Here is a 19557-nt window from a genome sequence, read left to right as displayed (position 1 = left end):
GCAGATTGTTTTGGATAAATTCTTTAAAGTGGCCATTTTCCAATTCTAGCTTAGCGTGACCTCCCTGCTTTTCCTCCAACTTGGTGATCATATTGAAGTCGCCTCCAATGATCCACAGTGGATGGACTCTATTGAAGTTAATCATTTGTATTGTGTCTAGAAGAGCAATTTTGTTACCTGCCTCCTGTGGGAAGTAAACATTGGTGAGATGGCCATGAATGTTGGTGCCGATTATATGAAAAGTAGCCTGTATAATGTGATGGGAAGCATGAAAGTTTGAAAGCATTATAGCTTGCATGTTCCAAGCAATAGCTAGTCCCCCGGAGGCACCCGAAGCATCCACTGCAACTGAATGACAACCCAGCCATGCTCTGGAGAGGATGTTTCCAAGAGTGTTACTATTACATTTCGTTTCCTGCAAAAAGAAAATCTGGGGCTGCTCCTGTTTTATCATGTTTTTTATCATCCTGAGTTTCCCGGGGCTATTGAGCCCTCTTATATTCCATGAGGTGAGCTTCATGGTTCACTATTAGTGGTGGACTTGTAATACTTAGTCAGCTTAGCATATCTGCCTGAGTCTACCAGGATTTTCCCTATTGCAATAGTTCTTTGAAGATCCGTCTTTCTTCCGCGTTTTTTGGAGTCTTTAGGAAGGAAGCTGCCATCCCATTGACTGCCTGGCTGTATGCCCAGTTGTTGTTGCTGGTAAGCCCTGGAGATGATGACTTCCAGTGTACTGAGTTGATGCTCTTGAATCTTGTCGTAGTCTTTCTTTCTACATACTTGCTCAAGCTCGAAAATGTCAAGTCCTCCCAAATCAATGCTTTCCGGTTCTTCTTCCATGTGTTGCGTTTGACTGCTTTCTGCTGAGATGATTGCTAGGGGTAGAGATTGACCAAGGAGACCATCAACATCCATTTCATTATGTTTCCGATCAGGGTCCTTTCGGGCCACCTCAGGGATTCCAAAGCTGTCTTTTAGGGGCAAGGGAATGGGAGAGGAGCCAGAAAGAGGGGGGGGAGAGGATGAGATGATCAACGGTGGGATTGGCAGAGAGATCTGAGGTGGGTCTTCTGAAGTTTTAGCAAGAACCTCAAAGCTGTTGCTTGTGGAGGGAATGGAGGCAGCGTCCTGCTGGGGCTTTTTCCCAGTGGAAGGTTTTTTATGTGATCTCTTGTGGTTGGCGACCTTGGTGAAGCCATCTTGGGCTGACTTGTCTGAGGGTTCAGTGGCTTGGGGTTTGGCATTTAGAGGAAAATCCCAAAAAAGATGCCCATGGGCATGACACTTACGACAACGAAAGGGAACATGTTCAAAATCCAAGGGCTGGATCCATTCATAGTCATCATGGAAGAGACTTACCGAGTCCGGGAGGGCTTTGTCCAGGTGCATGAAGACACAAATACGAGCATAGGAGGTGTATCTGCGCAGCTTCATTTCTTCAGCAATTTTTATAAACTCCCCCAGCCCCTTGCCTATGTCTCTGAGCGATTCTTCATCCTAGTATTCCGACGGGAGTGAGTACATCCTAATCCATACTGGTGCCTAGCTGAAATCCTCCTTGTCAGGGTTAAATCTCTCTACCCAGTCCCTTAAGTACAAACCAGCTGAGTTGAAGAAGTAGGGACCTTCATCCATGACCCTGTTCCGATCTTCGATGCAAATGAATATTGCAGTGAAAAACCCTTTAGGTCCTAGCTGCAGGGTTACATGTCCGTTAGGTTTCCATTTGGTAGAGATCCATCCTTGCAAAGCTTTTTCAGTCGCCCAGAATCCAATAAATTTTCCAATGAGCGCATGGTCCTTCATGTACTGGATGTGTCCATTGATTCTTTGGCTGGGGAGTTCTATCTTGGGTCTTTCAGCTGCTATGGGTTTGCATGTCGCTGATGTAACCTTGGGCGGTTCCTGTTGCCCATTCTTTTCTTCTTGTACTTCACTGCGCCTGTCTGACTAATCAGTGGAAGCATTTGTCGTTTCTTGCATTGGGGAGTCTCTATTATCCGAGTCTTCATGTTCTGGACCCATCGGCTTTGTCGAATTCTTCGTTGGAGGATCTTTTACGGTTGAAGGGGAAGGCTTTGAGGCCCCCCCCTGAGGGAAAGCCATTGCAGAGCGGACTATGCCAGCAGTCTGCTGTCACGATGAGGAGGGCGGACGTAAGGCGACGACAGAGAGGGTTCAGACTACGCCGTTGCAGGGGCGTTCAGAAACCCTAGGTTGCAGAGCGCGTAACCAAAGCAGAGGCATCATTCCATTAGATAGGTATATCAATATTTATAAATTAAATACTATATTAAGGGTTTATTTTTTATTTTTTCATAAATATATTTTTGATTTTCTTGAAAGGTTAATCATTGTTGTATAATAAACAAAAGCCAAATGGTGGCAATGTGCCAAAAAAAACATTGCCACATGGCTCTTGTTAATAAATTAATTTAGAGTTGGAAATTAAAGGTTGTGGATAATAAGGAAGTTAACTATCAAATATTTCTTCAAAGTATTATAAAACATCTTTTTTACTTAAAAGTAAAAGATTTTTATATATGTAAATTAGTTAGTTTAAGTGGAGTTTAGTTTCTATTAAATTTAATGTTTAAATTTGATAAGAATGGGTTGGAAAATGTTCAAATTTCATAAAAAAGAGTTGAAAAATAGAAGCTAATTTTGAGAAGCTATACTATTTCAATCTCTCCTCTTAAAAAGGATGATATATATATATATATATATATATATATATATTCCACCTAGTTGGTATTTGAAACTTTTGAATTTTTTTTAGTATGGTTATTTATCTATATCATTATTAGGATTATTTAATTCGATAGTATGGTTATTTAGCTATATTATTATTAGGATTATTTTTCCATTAATTTTATAGGTTACATTTTTAAAAGAAATATAATTGTTTTTTACTTTATTTTAAGTTATAAATTATATGATATTAGATGTGTTTAGGGATACAATAAAAGTATTAATTATATAACAAATTACTGATAATTAAATTTGATGTAAAATTGTTTTAAAAACATTATAAAAAATTATAAATTATATGATATTAAATGTGTTTAGGGATATACTAAAAGTAATAATTATATAACAAATTATTGGTAATTAAATTTGATGTAAAATTGTTTTAAAAATATTATAAGAACTTGTAATGAGAAGTAGGGGTGATTTAGGCTAATAATTTTATGTAAATTTTCACAATTATTCATGGTGTAAGATGGATTAAGATTGTAGTTATTGAATTTTTAAAATGAATTAAAATTATAATTAATTTAAGATAAATGAAATAAAAGCCTAGTTAATAAAAAACTATAAAATAAGTAGTGATAGGAGAAGGGGTGATCTTTTTATGTGATGGAAAAATTGAAACACAATATGCAATCAATAATCAAGTGAAGTTTCTTGCTTTTTAGAAAGATCTAAACTTAGTCATTGAAAAAAATATTTGAAGAATTTTGATATTTGGTGATTTAATGATAGTGATTTGGCAAATATGGAAAGCCAAACATTATCACAAATGTGACTATTATTCCATGAAGCTTTGGATCCTTCTCCAACTTCAATAGTTTGAGTAGGTTGAACTCTTTCATATATTAAGGAATTTAAATTCATTAGCAAATGCTTTAGCAAATAAGGAAACAAGGTTGATTCATGAGATCATAGAATAGAATAATGAATGGTAATCAAATTCCCCATTGCCTTCAATTGCATTTATGAACAATAAATAATGACCAAAGTGGAGAATTCTGAGGGGCAAACAGATAGCTAGAGAATTAAATTCTTAGACGAGATGGCTTCTGAGGTTTGATGGTCATGATTTACTGACCTCAATCATCTCCATTGGTGTACTCATGTTGAATTAGAAATAACACCTGCCATGTGGAGTCCTTTCACTAGCTTGCCTATCCTTTGATCAACATTGAGTTTCAATTAATTAGCGACCGAGAAGGTTGCATTCAATTCCCCTTATATAAGGGCCATTTAGTATTCCTTCTCTGTTGCAAGTTGTTCTCTTAGCAAGGATTCCAAAGGTGAATTAGCATATAGATCCCAGCCTTGCATTCAATGGAGACATGGAAGAAAAGTAGAAGTCATGCTGGCTCTCTTAGTTTCAGCATTGCCTCCCCTCAGGACTGCGTTTGTCGAAGAAGTATATATCATTTTCCGAGCCTTGAATTTCACATCGTTTGGTTCCATAAATGTAGTGGTTAACAAAGCTAGCTCCCCAAAACTAGTGTTGACGTTGTGTAATTTGCCATGGCGAATGTGGTCACTTCTTCCCGTGCCTTTGAAACCATTGACATAAATGCAATTATGGACAGGGTCTTCGAGGCTATAGAAGGTATGTAGCTTGCCTTTAAGCAACATCTAATAGGTTGAAAGAAAACCTCACAAATCGCTTCAATTGTTAATCGATTCCAAACTCTATTTAATGTCTCTTAAAAAATTGGTCGTTTGCAGAGTGAATCGCAGACTGAGATGGAAATGGAGGACCTTTTCGTTGGAGGGGTACAACTAGCTCCAACAAAGGTTGAATTTGGTGAAAACCCAACACACAAAAGAATGAAGATGGTCCAAGCTCGAGAGCAGCAAAAGTGATTCTGAAGATGTGCTTGGTTTGGAGGCTAGTTTTTGGACAATTTTTTCCCTCTAAGTTTCATTTCTTAATGTCATGTAATTTCTGTTTGTACCTAAGCATCTACTACAAGCTACAAGGTATACAATATATACATCTTTTAGAATGATAGGTAAAAAGTGCCATAAACATAAACATAGGTTGCATATGTACTAGATATTTGAAATTATAATGGAAATAGAGGAATGGTATACAAGTTAGAGTCAGAAAACCAAAAGTCGTTTTTAATAAAAATATTCTAAGCATTTCTTTTGAAAAAAAAAATCTAAAATATTTTTTTTGGAATTTAATTTAATATATGATTGTGCAAGATGACGGAAATGAAATAATAATATATAATGGTTATTGTGAAATAATAATATATAATGGTTATTGAGTAAATGAAAAAATAAAATTATATACATTAAAATTTATAACAAATTATAATATGTTATAACAGTTCCAAGTTTTTATTTAAAAATTTATATAAGAATAAAATTTCAAAACGGAAGAAAATATTTTAAGATTTGATCATCCCATTTAAGGCGGAGATTGGTTCTAGCATGGAGATATATGGAAGCGAAGTATAAATTAAAATTGAAAATGTAGCACACAGAAGGTCAAGAGTCATAAAATGAGAAAAGTGCGGGGTTAAACTTATGGTATATATATGCACAGTACAACGTAAATGGGGTGAGAAAATTTATGGAGGGGGTTTCATTTACAGAGAATCACTTGCCCTCTCTCCGGATTGTTTAAATAATTTCCATTGTGCACTGAATCATCCACTGTCTAAACAGTGAAGAGCTCCTGGTTATTTAAGTGGCCGGCAAAATATTCTCCATGCTCGTTGGTTTGTGCCGTGGTAAATATAACAGTGTTTAATTATTGGTGAAATAGGATTGCTTTTTATTTTTATCCAAATTCTGGAACATGAACTCGTTGTTTATTACCATTGTTTTGCGTGCCTAGCAGATAAGGATTTAACAATTTAGGAGCAGTGGGCAGTGCTTAATTTAACGGTTTCGGAGGGATTGTAAGAAGGCTGCTTTCCATTTCATCATGCCGCCCTGGAGGCTCATTTCCTACGTGGTTTATGGGATCTGTGTGGCAACAGGTATTTATTGTTGTATTAAACATCGTAGACGTGAAAATGCTGTTGCCCCAGAGCCTCCTAATCAAGCGCCAGGCCCAAATCCAGTGCCGCCTAATCAAGCACCAGGCCAAAATCCAGCGCAAAATCCAGCGCCTGCTAATCAAGCGCCAGGCCCAAATCCAGCGCCTCCTAATCCAGCGGCAGGCCCATATCCATAATCAAGGGGACTTCATTTAGTAAGGCTATTAAAGGTGCCTCAAAAAGGGTGTAGAAACAGAAAGAATACTGAATGCTGAAGTGTTTTCATGGATATCTAAATTTATTTATCCAATGTCTTATTTTGAAGTGAAATAAAAAAGTATTATTTTTATATATTTTTATCAGAAACATATTTTTTAAAGTTTTTTTTTTTAATAATGTTTTCACTATTGATCTTGTGATATTATTTGTTTTATTATTTTCATTTTATATAAAATAAATATTATTAATTTTTTTAAGTTTCATAGAATTAAATTTTCATCATGTTAAATATATTATTACTATTAAAACGAAAAATTGAATTCGTATACTCAATCACCATGGATTCAAAACCCCTTAAACACCAACATTATTATTTATAATTAATTAATTATTTTACAATTATTTAATTATTTTAATTATATAAATTTTACATTATGAATTAGGCACCAACGAAAACCATGCTAGAATTTTGGTATCGGCTAGACTAAAATTGGAAGCCTTTGCTTAGGGAGTGCCTTAACAGTGCTCTCCTTCACCCACTATTCTATATCTCTTTGATTATAATTATACAATTATTCACTTACATTACTATTTATAATTATTTTATAAATAATTAATTATTTTAATTATATAAATTTTACCTTATGAAATATATTCTATAGCTATTCAATTTTTTACTATTATAAAAACTATATAATTATACCACTATTCACTTAATAACTATAATAAGTTAAAACTTAGATACTTAAACCAACTGTATCTTAAAATCAAAATTTCCCTTCAAAAATATTTAAAACTTTCTCATCGTATTTTACTTAATTAAAGTTACGTAAAATAATTCGTTATAAATTCTATCTATATTGACCGTTAGTAACAACTCATCTTAAGACACATCACATAAATATACATTTATTTTTAGAAGTTGTATCTTTAAATCCTAATATAAAATGTGGTGGTTAAAATTAATGTAAATTTTGTGTTTGTAATTTGTAATGAGGTCATTTGTTGATTTAGATTCATCAAAAGCAACCCCTAATTTGTAATGAGGCCAAAGTTTGATTTCGGTTTCTACATCTAAAATTTTTAATTGTTTTGGAAAAAATGAAATAAAAATCTAATCACAAAGTTAATATTAACATTTTTTTAATTTAAATGCTATTTTTAAAATATATATATAGATGGTATTTTTTTTATTACTTTAAATTATAACAAGTGTCACATTACAAACATTTATGTTTACATGATCTCAACCCATCCATAGGGTTTATTGATTATCTCGTTGTATTATAACCAATCCAAAATCAAAACTTTCTAACATATTTAAAAAAAAGATACTAGATCTTTAACACTAAATTCAACCAATATTAAAAATTAAATTTAAATTTAATATATGTTCTACCAACATAAATTAGTATTAAAAATTAATATTTTAACAACCTAAGTTAATATTAAAAATTAAAATTGAATGAGTAAAAAGGAAAGTAAGAAAGATAATGATATGTACAAATAGCCAATATCGTTATTAATTTTTTATATTATATAAAATTTAAAAGAACATTTCTATCTTTTTTATATTTCTTTTTATATAAATGTATATGAAGTGGTTTCATAATCCGAAATATAAATTCAAATGGAAATTATAAGGGAAATAATAAAATTAATTATTTGCACAAGAGTTGTAAAATTTGTTATTAAGAATTTTATATTAAGAAAATTTAATATATATTTTTGAAAAAATATAAATGAAGTGATTTAATAATTTTTTTCTTTTGGAATAAAACTGTTACATTGCATCATATGAAACAAAATTATATAAGAAACATCATTATAAGGATAATCAAAGCTAAGCTTGAGAAAGACAAGCTATTACACTCTCGATTACATAAAGGTAAAAACAAAGATAATCACTATAAACAACAATATTGATCACTATAAACAGTGAACACGAAACATTATAGCCATCAGCATCGTCAACCAAAAGTGCCAACACAAAGGGAAATAGTCCAAGAACCACAAAGTTGTCTACTCCAAACTTTAGATAACCTTTCCAACACCATTCTTTAAAACAAACATTTAACATAGAAAGTTACAAAGGAACCTCCTAAGATTTGGTCTAGATAGTCGTAGAGAAGATAAAGAATTGCATCAAACACTAATCAAAGTTGATTCAAGCACCATCCCATAGATCCAAAGAGCCAATACCAAAAATTGTGGAAACCAACAAAAGGGAGTAAAGTTTGAGTAAAGTTTGGCCTACTATCATCATAGAGAGAGTAGATTATGAGTCTCACACATACTTTTAATGCCAAAAGGAAATTATAAATATTAGAGATTACAATTTTTATAAGAGTTGAAAATATTGATTATAGATCTTATAAATTAAAAACAAGAATTATAGTTGAATAACAACATATTCCTTAGCTCTTTTGATGGTTATATATATGTTGGTGTGATTAAGGTAGTGTAGGGTCTGAATCTTATATTTATTCCAAAACACTTTGATTTTGTAATTATTTCCGCATTTGTCATTATTCCTAGCTCCATACACTTCTTCCATACATCTTTGACCTAAAAATGACTTCTTCCACACATGGACTACTCCGTACAATTACTTTCACATTTGTTCTTTCTTGCACACTTTCCTACACCATCAATTCTTTCTACGCCACATTTTCTCATTACAAAATAGTTTTGGTAGTTATTAGATCAATTTTTCATGTCAATCCAGGATTTCCATATGACTTAGTGCATTTACTATACACGCAAACAAAAATTTTCATGCAAAATAAGTGTTGTGCAAGTTGGAGGTGTGCGAAAGAAGGGTGTGGAGGTGCAAAAATGGGGATGTGTGTGGAAGGGGGAAGAATGCAAAAGATGTGTGTGGAAGGAGGAAGAATGCAAAAGAAAAATCCACACTTCCGCACCTTCCACATGTGCAATAGATTTCAGTCGTTGATGAAACAAAAATGGAATACAATATATGTTTATGAAAAATAGAATATACATTTTCTTTGCCTATTTACAAAAAATACAATATACATTTTGCCTTGTTGATTTACGAACAATAGAATAGACATTTTCCAAGTTGATATATGAAAAATAAAATATACATTTTTCCTAGTTGTTTTAATAGAATATACATTATACATTTTCCCAGTGGATTTGCAGAAAATAGAATATACATTTTTCCAAATTGATTTAATAGAAAATGATTTTGCCCACTTGATTGCATATGCAAGGGGCATCTATTGTGATGAGTTGTCTAAATCAAGTGCAAAATTAGTTGTGAAAAATAACAAGTTCCACACCTCTGCACTCCCCCACCACACTGCATTAGTCTATGTTCACTCCCCCACTTCCATGCCTTTTGCATTTCTCTATGTTTAGACCATAGAAGGCTCTCAATGAGGTTTGCAACCAAAGCATAAAATTTTAGAAGGAAAATATGCATTGATATAGATCTCTAATCTACCTCATTTCATGATGGTGAAAGAGGTCGAATGATATGTTCAGTGAAGCGATTAAGATTTGAGAAAAAATCCCCACTTAACATTTAATTACTTTGGCGTTGATTAAGGTACGTTTACTTGCAACAAGAGAAATTATTTCCATGCATTTTTGGCCACGAGGTTGCGGGGTATGTGATGAATATAAAATTAAGATTTCATAATTTGAACATTGTTCAACCATATTGCAATGTGATGGCTTATATTTCCATACAACCTTATTTGAGAATAAACAAATAACAAGACAAGTTGCTAAGCAACAAGTTCCTACCTTTTTGGTAGGAAAGAAATGTAGAAATTCCCACTATAGATCCCCTGATAATGCAATATACTAAAGAAAAATACTTAATCTACTTCTACAAACAATTATGCGGAAGCTTAATTGAATATGAGCAAGATCAATAGAACACATATAATTGGTAAGGAGAAATCAATCACACATAACACAGAAGAAATAACTAGGGGAAGTCCTGAGCTAAAAACCCCAATCTCTGTATATCATACAAGTGGAAATATAGTTCGGATTACAAAAAGAATCATCTCACAAGCTATCTTGATCTCTATGCGATCCTCTGCTGCTCATAAACAGTCAAAGGCTTCTCACAAACCTTCTCCTCTTTCCTCCAAGCCTCCTATTTCCTTGTGCAGTTTTTCCTAGGGTCTAGTGCTTCCACAAGTGTGAATTCCCACCTCACACTGCTCACTTGGCTCAGAAATAATTGCACAAACTTGAAGGAGATAAATCCTTCTCCATGGATGAGTTTCCTTTATAGGAAAAATCCATCCAACTGATAGTACACTGTCCCTCCTCTGATCTCAACTGGGTCTTTCTCTGAACTGACATGCATGAGTTATTTATGAGAGAATATTCAGTTATCTAAAGTGCAACAGTTACATGCATGCAAGCATTAACTAACTGAACTCACAATTAATTCAACAAATTGTTTGAATTAATCTAACTGGACTTGACTCAGTTAACTGAGCCAACTAATTACAACTCAATATTACCACTCATCCTTATCTCTTTAACTAATGGATAAATACCTCAATCAGTGGAGAAACTGTTGCATGTCATCACATAGATTTCATGTTTGATTTTCCACAACTAATTAACTCATGGTGAATTAATTAATTATTTTACAAACAACTGCTAAGATCAAATTCAAATTTTACTTCTCAATTTTAGTCCAGGGACTGACTAAAACTAGAATCTATCCCGAACTGTTAAAAATAGCAATGCTATTTTTAGCACTTCCATTTTTCATTAACTGTTGCTTAATCCAGCACTGGTAGCTAAACTGCTATTTATAGCAGTGCTATTTTTAACACTTCTATTTTTAGCATTTCTTATTGCCATTTCAGCAAGGAAAAAGTGCAACTTGTTGTAGCTCTTCAAAATCTCGGCACTGGACCTATAGCGGTAGCACTAAGAAATGTCAAGAAATAAAGAAATTCTAAGAAATGTTCATAAATAAAACTGTAAAATATAATTGTGTATAAAGACATAAGGAAACTTATATTTAAAAGCATTCTATAAGTCACTGTGTTCATAGATAAAACTATAAACTATAACAATTTATAAAAACATCAGGAAACTTATATGGAAATGCCTTCTATAAGGCACTTTGTTCATATTATTAGTACCTTGCATCATACTAGTAATAAGAAATGAGATGAAACAATTTTAATAATACTTATTTCCCATATATGTGCTTACTAATTGAGCCCTTTTTTTACTCTAACCTAGATACAATCTGATCATGTGAGCAATCAATATTATGGAATAGGTAGAGCTTAATGAAAATATCATAGTCACATGAAACGCATCACTATTAACATACTAATCATCATACTAATGGGAATAAGAGTACTATCTATCTTAATGTAGAGAGTAGAGAGTTGAGCTTGCATACAATAAGGACCTAAAATCAACCTCATACGTATCATATTCAATTTGTTCGATTGCTGCCTCTAATTGATCATCCTTGCCATGATAGTGCTGAAACAATCCTTCGATCTCTTAATCTTGGTGTCATTGTACACCATTCATTTACAAGTATTTTCTTATTGAAATGGCTAATGTACACCCTTCACGTACAAGTCTTTGATAGCTAATTGTAAATGGTTCCCCATTGTAGGGAATTGACAATAGTAACTTGGAGATCTTGTTGTTGGATTGGATGTGACTTCATTCTCTTCATGGTGGATTGGATGGGACTTAGCAGTTGGAACTGTGTATTGTTAATCGGTGGCATCACTCTTCTTAGTGTTTCTAAATGTATTAGTGTGGACAATGTAATTTTGGCACCCATTGTGTTGTAGCACTTTATTCAATAGTGATGCCTATTGGCGCCAATTTTAGCACTTGTTAAGTTGTATCACTCCATTCAACAATGATGTCCATTAGCACCATACCTCCCCGTCATTTCTCACAATGTTCTCAAACGTTTGTTGGATGTATCATGCATGTAAGGTAAAATTACACGTATCTATATTCTTGAAGGCAATCAACTTCATAATGTCCATTTTTCAAATAAATTGGCTCTAACACCTTAACAGAGCCACCACTTTTTGGAGGGAAAAATGTACTATTTGGATACTTCTGTAGAAGTTTCTATAGTGGTTGTTAATGAGGATAAAATTGAGTTTTTCTTATTGGGCAAGAGTTTCCCTACTTTTTAAAACCAAAGTGGAAGTGTATCAAACTTGGGGTGGTCATTTAATAGTTGTGCATCCCCTTTGGTACACAAGTTTCTCTCACAAATCAATGAATGTGATTATGGGAAAATTTGAAAAGAAAGTTCTAGGTTGATCTCTTCTTGACTTGTTTGTTGTTGAGCACACAATATATTTCTGGATGAAATTTTGGTAGCAATCCATTGTATTACCTTGCATCTCTTTTCTTCCAAAGAAACTTATAAAGGTTTCAAACCTGTGTTTTGGAGTTTTTGGGGGAAAAATGGGTTTGGGCCTCCTTGTTAACCGAATCTAGGAGTGGCACTCATAGGCAAATGATTCCTATGAGTAGTAGAAAGGGGATGCTCCTTAGTAGGTCATAGTGTGTCATGAAATTCACTAGGTTCATCATGTTAGAGGGATTATATGAATTTTGATATCTCTACATTATTCGTAATGCCACAAGCTCTATGATCTTGGGTTTGATTCTACTTAAGAGGATGAGGGTGGCCCTAGCAAATAGCCTCTAGTTTTATGAACTGGCAGTTTAAAGGTCCACTGGATGCTTGGAATATGCCTTCTCGCCAATCTAGGCATTGTCCGTAGTCAACTTGGGCTCTTTGCAAGGAATGTAGATAAAATATTGGTTCAACAAGGCCTTTGTTTTGGAAGGAGGTGTGGAATTGAAACACTCAACAATAGCATAGATGAAGGACTATTAAGTCTCAACTATTTTTAATGTGCACAACAAAGTTATCACAGGTATTTGTAGAATGATTAATGACTTTATCTTTTCACAGAGATTGCCTTTGATTGAAATTTGATAATACAATCATTGATAAGGATATCACAATACTTGTATCAATTGAACACAATCCTAGTTAATTAACCAAAAAAAATGATCATAATTAGGTTTGAAACTTTAATTTAAGTTTTATTAGATTAGAACAATGCATTGATCAAATATTATTATACTACTTCTTAAGGTGTTTAAATTAGGTTTGACATGATGACAACTATGCAATGGAACTATGATGTGAAGTTAACAATATATAATTCAGGTAGTGAATTAATGCGATAATATATTTTAAGTATCTATGGATCCTACAGTAACATTAGAAGTATCCAAGATCTAAAAATATAATGTATTTTTTTGCATGTAGTGACACTTTGAAGAAGGTGGGGATTATAATCAATATTGATAAGTGCGATAAGTGAAATTAATGAAAACATTAAAAATAGGTGGGCTAATTGAGAGATGATTGTCAAATTACAAAATTCCAAACCAATTGAACAAGAAAAAATTTCTAATCATTTTGTTATTTTCACAGGTCCCTTCACTTGGGTATTTTCCATTTAAAAAACTAATGAATATCCAAAATTTTGTGATTTGAATTGGAAAAAACATTCTGATCATTTTGTTATTTTCTTAGGTACCTTTGATCATATGTCTTGTTTAGAAAAATAATGAACATCTAGAAATTTGTGTCAAGTAAATTTGTACCTACTTCTATGGTTCAAAGAAACCAAGCTTACATATTCATTGCTAATTTTAATCTAATTACCCCCCTAGTGTAGAATGAAATTGTTTAATATCTTTGCCCTTTCGTATAAGAAAGATCACAAATAGGGAAAAAAAAAGAAGAAAAATCACTTTCAAGAACACAGTGAGGAACCAAGTGAGTAGATATTGTAATAGCCCCAGGTTAAAAATTCATGTAATAAAGTTAATAAAGAAGAAATAAGACTGAGGTCATGGGACACGTATTCCAATTTGAATGTTGGGAAAATAATCATAGTGGGTGTCATTTCAGTTTATTATGGCTAGAGGAAATTGGAAAAGACATTGAAAAGGCAAAGAGACATTAATTGACATTTATTTACGAAAATAATGGAAAATAGGAGAAAATGAAGGTGAAGGGTAATAGGATTGCATGTGAGGAAAATTGAAGGAAAAATAGAGGAAAATGAATAAAATAGAGGCATCAATAATAAAAAGGTTTATGAGGATCAGTTCATTGCTTTTGTCAGTTTTAGCTTTGATCTCTTTCTCTATTCTCTCTCTCTCATACTCTTGCACACTTGGATCATTCATGGAACGCTCTAGCATTGGAGAAAGGAAATCAAAGGAAGGAAAAAGAATAAAAGAAAAGAAAGGATAAAGAAAGGAAAACTGGGATCAAGAAGCTACATTATTTCTTTGCAGGTATTGAGTTGCATGTATCATTTCCTTGCTAGTTTTGGCATGCATTGTAAATGCATTTGTTTATTTGGTTCTCTTACTATCATTTGCATGGGTTTTTCTAGGTGTGACAATGGTTTCAACCTTGCTATGCCACTTCCAGATAGCCATGGTGTGATGGTGGTCTTAGGAAAATTCCCAAGGTATTAGGAATCCTTTGACTGGTATTGGTGGGATTTTGGAAAATCCTGGTAGTGTATGTTCTTATGATCCCTTGATCGATTTTGGCGGGATTGTGGTAAAGCTTGTTTGTGTAGGTGCTTGTTTTGGGCCCAGGAGTCCCTTGACCGGTTTTGGTGGGATTGCAGTAAAGCCTGAGGAATCCTTGGTTGTTTTGTTGTGATTACCACATTCATGCTTGAAATATGGTACGAGGATGATTGAATGAAAGAAGGATTTGGTTCAGCCCAATCTATGATCAGGTGGTATGTGGAAGTCCTTGACTTGGTTAGATTTTGCATATGTTAAGAAGAGCTCTTTTCCTCTTGTATTACATGAGTATTTATACTCTTTATTATGTTCCTTTGATGGTTATTTTATCATTATTATTATTTTGGTTATATGTTGGTTATAAGCATGGTTTCATGACAGACTCTAGTTGTGGCTATTATCATGTTTTGATTGGTAAATGAATGGTTATTGAATGCATTACCTAATATATGTTATTGTAACTATTATGAGAGGGCGTTAGACCTTCTTGGTGTTTCTCATATAAGTATCGTACCACTATGTTTAGATATGCATTCATAACCTGCAGATTACATGTTCTCAATATGTTTGACGAAATAACTGTCATGGTTAGGCCTGGTTAGGTCAATTATTTGAGAAAATTTTATATGAATGTCTTTGTATTGATGTCATTTATCAGTCTAGAAAGTCTTGTTGAATTTTGGGAAGTGGTTTGGAGGTTAACTTGGAATTTAGGTTTAGAATCTAGGATTGAATACTTTGAACTAAACTTTTTGGGGTACAACCACTGGGATGTAGGCTTGTGGGAGTGGTTGGAGAATCCCAATCACATGGATGACTTGTTGTGGGAGTGGTTGAGATCCTAGGGATAAGAAAAAAGGTCTAACTCAGGGTTTTGCAACTTGGGGTGGTTGTTCAATCCCCAAGTGAATTGTAGCTCGTGTAGGAGGTGTCAAGTGGTTAGTTTAAGGTCATTAGTTGGCCCCAGTTCGTTAAATGGATTTAGGAGGTTGGGTCATGTCATCATAGCTCTCCATCTCATGTTTACCCTGATAGATTGGTGAAAGTGGGTAAATGTGGGAGGGGGTCATTATAAAATGGTATCAGAGCATAGTTCAAACACTTGGACTAGATGGGCAGAATGTGTTTGTCATGCATGCATGTTAGTTGTCTATGTGTTTGTTGTGCATGCAGCGTGGTGGACATTATGTAGTTTATGATGATGTTGGTATGTTATGAGGTTGACATTTTTTCCGAGATAGAACAGGAGATGCAGATCATCAGAGTGAAGTTGTAGCAGTGGACCTCGGGGTAAGAATAGTTCGTCATACATGTTTGTATGTTGGGAATGCAGGTATGTTGGTTTATGGTTGTTATAGGAATTATGGTTATGTACATTCGTATCATTCTATTTCTATTTTGGTTACATGCATGATAGAAATTAATTAATCAATGTGATCATATGCACGCATGTCAGGTAATCATGAACGAAAGTAACTTGTTGTTATATGCATTACAGTCATATGCATGATGATTATGATCATTATAGCTAAGATCTTGATGTTACATGTATTATACTAATATGGATTGGCCTTTGTAGATGGTTATGGTTAGGGTATTCAGGTATGAGTCAATATACTTATGATATTGTGTCGTACTAATTGGGATTGATTTGTGTAGATGTGATAGCCTCCCCTAAGATACATTGAGGTATGAGTTTGATTATGTCATCTATTTGGTTTATTTAACATGGTATGCTTACCATTTATTTGAATTTTTGATTAATTGCGTGATATGAGTATGTGTCTATAAGATTGCATGAAGAATGGTCTTGTTTAAGATAGTTATACTGACAAAAATGTGATGAGATAGTTGTGTTGTAGCGGCTACAACCACCCTCCAAAATTTTTCCTTAGCTTATTTTTGGAGCCTCCCTACCAACCTTTCACAACAACATGTATTGCTTCATCAAGTACAGAAGCATCAATGATTTTATTGTAGAATGACAGCCTTTCAATCAAATCTTGTTACATTCCCCTCACAGGTTGCTCTTCCGGACTTGGTCCAGCTACAGGCTAAGAAATTTCCTTAAGAAATTGTGCAATTTTGGAGGGCAACCAACCATCCCTCCACAAATTGCACAATTCTGTTTGGCAACTTGTTGGGCTCCAGAATTGTGTAATTCTTCCATTCAGGCTTCATCCAGAAAATTGCACAATTCCTCCCAGTAGGGCTGCTCAACCTTGAAATTGTGAAATCCTAGTTAGCAGTCAGCTGGTCTACCCAGAAATTGTGCAAATCTCTTGGGAATCCATCCTAGCTCCCTTCTAGAAATGTGCATTTTCTCCTAGCATTTGAGCAGCCTCTTGCATGTGCAGTTGAGTTGATTGGTTCCCTTCGGGACTGAGTGAAACCAGTTTCCATGCATGAGCTGCTTCTCCCAAGGCAACATGCAAAGGCATCCCTTGATTCAAAGATCTACTTTTAGCAGCTGGAGGTTGCAGGCAAGGATTAGTTCAGAAACCTCCTACCAAGTGTCACTCTTCCTAGATTTGTGGCATGTGCGTCACATCTTTGATTTTATGAAAACTCATGAACCAAACACTGCAAAGCTCATTCCTCACATTGACTTTATAGCTCTAACATCCCACGTTGCATCTAGGAGTCATCGGTACATTCAACTCATCTGTTTTGGGGTGAGCCCGCTTTTCATGTCTTCTGTTGCATTTCTGGCGCTTTTTATGTTTCTCTTCATATGAATGTTGTCTACTTGATTTTAGTGAGCGCTTGATGTTGTTTTGATACAGAATAGCTTGTACTAGCACCATTTCAGTTTTCATTAACATCTCACTGTTTTTGCATGCATGAAACTGTTTTTCATGAACGGTCATCGATTTGGAAACTCGCCTCACCCACATGCATGTTGTTTCATTTTCTAAATATGTCATTCACTACTTGCATGCAAGATTATTCACTTATGATTACACTCAGTATCACCATGCATTCACATTCACATTCGCTTTCAGTTGCTTGTCAGCGGGTCTGGGTAGCGTTGGCCTGGACTCTACCTCACCAAGACAACATTATGCAATCCTGAGAGAGAAGGCTATGTCTTCCTCTCATGAAATGTGAATTTCTACCCATTGATTGTCCTCTAGTCTTGAATTTAGCGATTCTGATGGATAGTGACTACTCACCCAAAAAATTGCGCAATGTAGTCACTGAGCCTGCAACCATTACCAGCTAATATTGCACATTACACAATTCTAGAAGTCATCAGCTATACTAGAATGTGCATTACATAGTTCCAGTAGTCAGTCAGCTTCCTAGTTGTATAGACTGTGCCTTGCACAATCTTAGCATTTAGTCTCCTAACCTCCTGGCAAAAATTGCGGAACCTTCATGATCAGTCACACAGGTATGTTGCAGTCAGTTCTCAATTTCATTTTAGTTTTTCACTGAAATATTGCTTGCTTGAGTGTTTCCATGTCTCCAGATATCGCAGGCGTTCATATGCCTCTCAACAGTAGGTACAATGGTTTCCAAGAGAGAAGAGTCAAAGACATCGTTGAGAGCACACTTGGAGATGCAGTCAATCAAGTGTCTATGGACTTGCCTACCCACGAAGACATCAAGTTGTTCGTAGACAAGGACATCAAGATATGATGGCAGCAACATCACAACAAGCAACATCATGAACAACAGCTGAAGGTAGCATACCAGATGCAATGAATGCAAGAGGAAGGTTGTTGACAACATAGAGGGAGAACAAAGTTGCAAGCTCAAGCAGATCCACTCGTGATGAAAGCAACTTTGGAGACTCAGGCTATGAGGCAATGGCGTGACATGAAGATCACACAAAGAAAGAGAATGGAATAAAGAAGGAGTTGCATGTGTTGAAGCGTCAACTCAAGGAAGAACATGAGCTGCATAGACAAGAGAATGAATTGCAGCAAGAACATGTACAACAGTGGGCGCAACATGCACTCATGGATGAAACTGCACCCATACAAGTTAAATATCCATCCCAGTAGCTAGCACAGAGCAGACATGGTGAGTGATTTTTTTGATCATATGCAAGAGAATTCAGAAACATGCATGTCTTTGTGTGCACACATGTGATCCAACCCATTTGGCACGCTCACCAAGGTGAAGACAAGAAGAAAGTCTGACTAGAGCTGAACATGTAGTTGATAGCTGATGCTTACACCCACTAGAACACACTAGAAGATCAACATAGACACTATGTATCAGTGTGTTGCCATTTTTTATGCACCGAAAATGGCTATGTGCATGTTAGCAGACGAGTTGGATGGAGGAGTCACACCAATGCACCTAGATGCAACGGAGGCAAGAGCTCGCTTTAGCAAGATGTCACCATGGAGCGCATGCATACCATCAAGGATGACCAAGCTTGGCATCAACTGACCACCTTCACCATCACAAGCATGTCAAACAGTTGGTCTCAACACAACGAACCGAGTGTCAGTGATGTCTTGCATGGCTTTCTCAAGTCATTTTGTCTCACATGGGCACATGTGCATTATAATGTAACATCTTATCAAATGGAAGTTCAAGTGTCTATAGTTGGATGTAATAGTCATAGAGTATATGAAGAGTCATGAGGGTAGATGAACTGTCACAAAGGGGAATGTCAAGGGTCACCCCACCCTTTGCTATAAATAGAACCTCATAACTCATTGCAAGTGCTTTTGGTCGGCCAAGCTTCCTATATGACTATCTTGGGGAGAACTTGGACAGTATTGTAACAATCCTTGGCTTCTCCACTGCATAGAGCTAGTAGATCTCTTTAGAGGAGCAGGTGGTTGTGGTTGTAACGTTCCACTATTGAAACTAATGGTTGGACATGGATGTATTGTATGACTAAAACTTACGCCTCTTAATATAACAAGAGTGAGCACATTTCATGCATATGTTGTATTGTATTCTATGCTATCTGGTTTACTCTAAATGATGTATGTAT

The sequence above is a fragment of the Pinus tabuliformis genome, chromosome X (assembly GCF_031772625.1).
Source record: "Pinus tabuliformis cultivar Carrire ecotype Pingquan chromosome X, CPIR1, whole genome shotgun sequence".
Taxonomy (NCBI): domain Eukaryota; kingdom Viridiplantae; phylum Streptophyta; class Pinopsida; order Pinales; family Pinaceae; genus Pinus; species Pinus tabuliformis.
The sequence above is the reverse complement of the archived record's forward strand: the minus strand, read 5'-3'. Positions refer to the sequence as shown.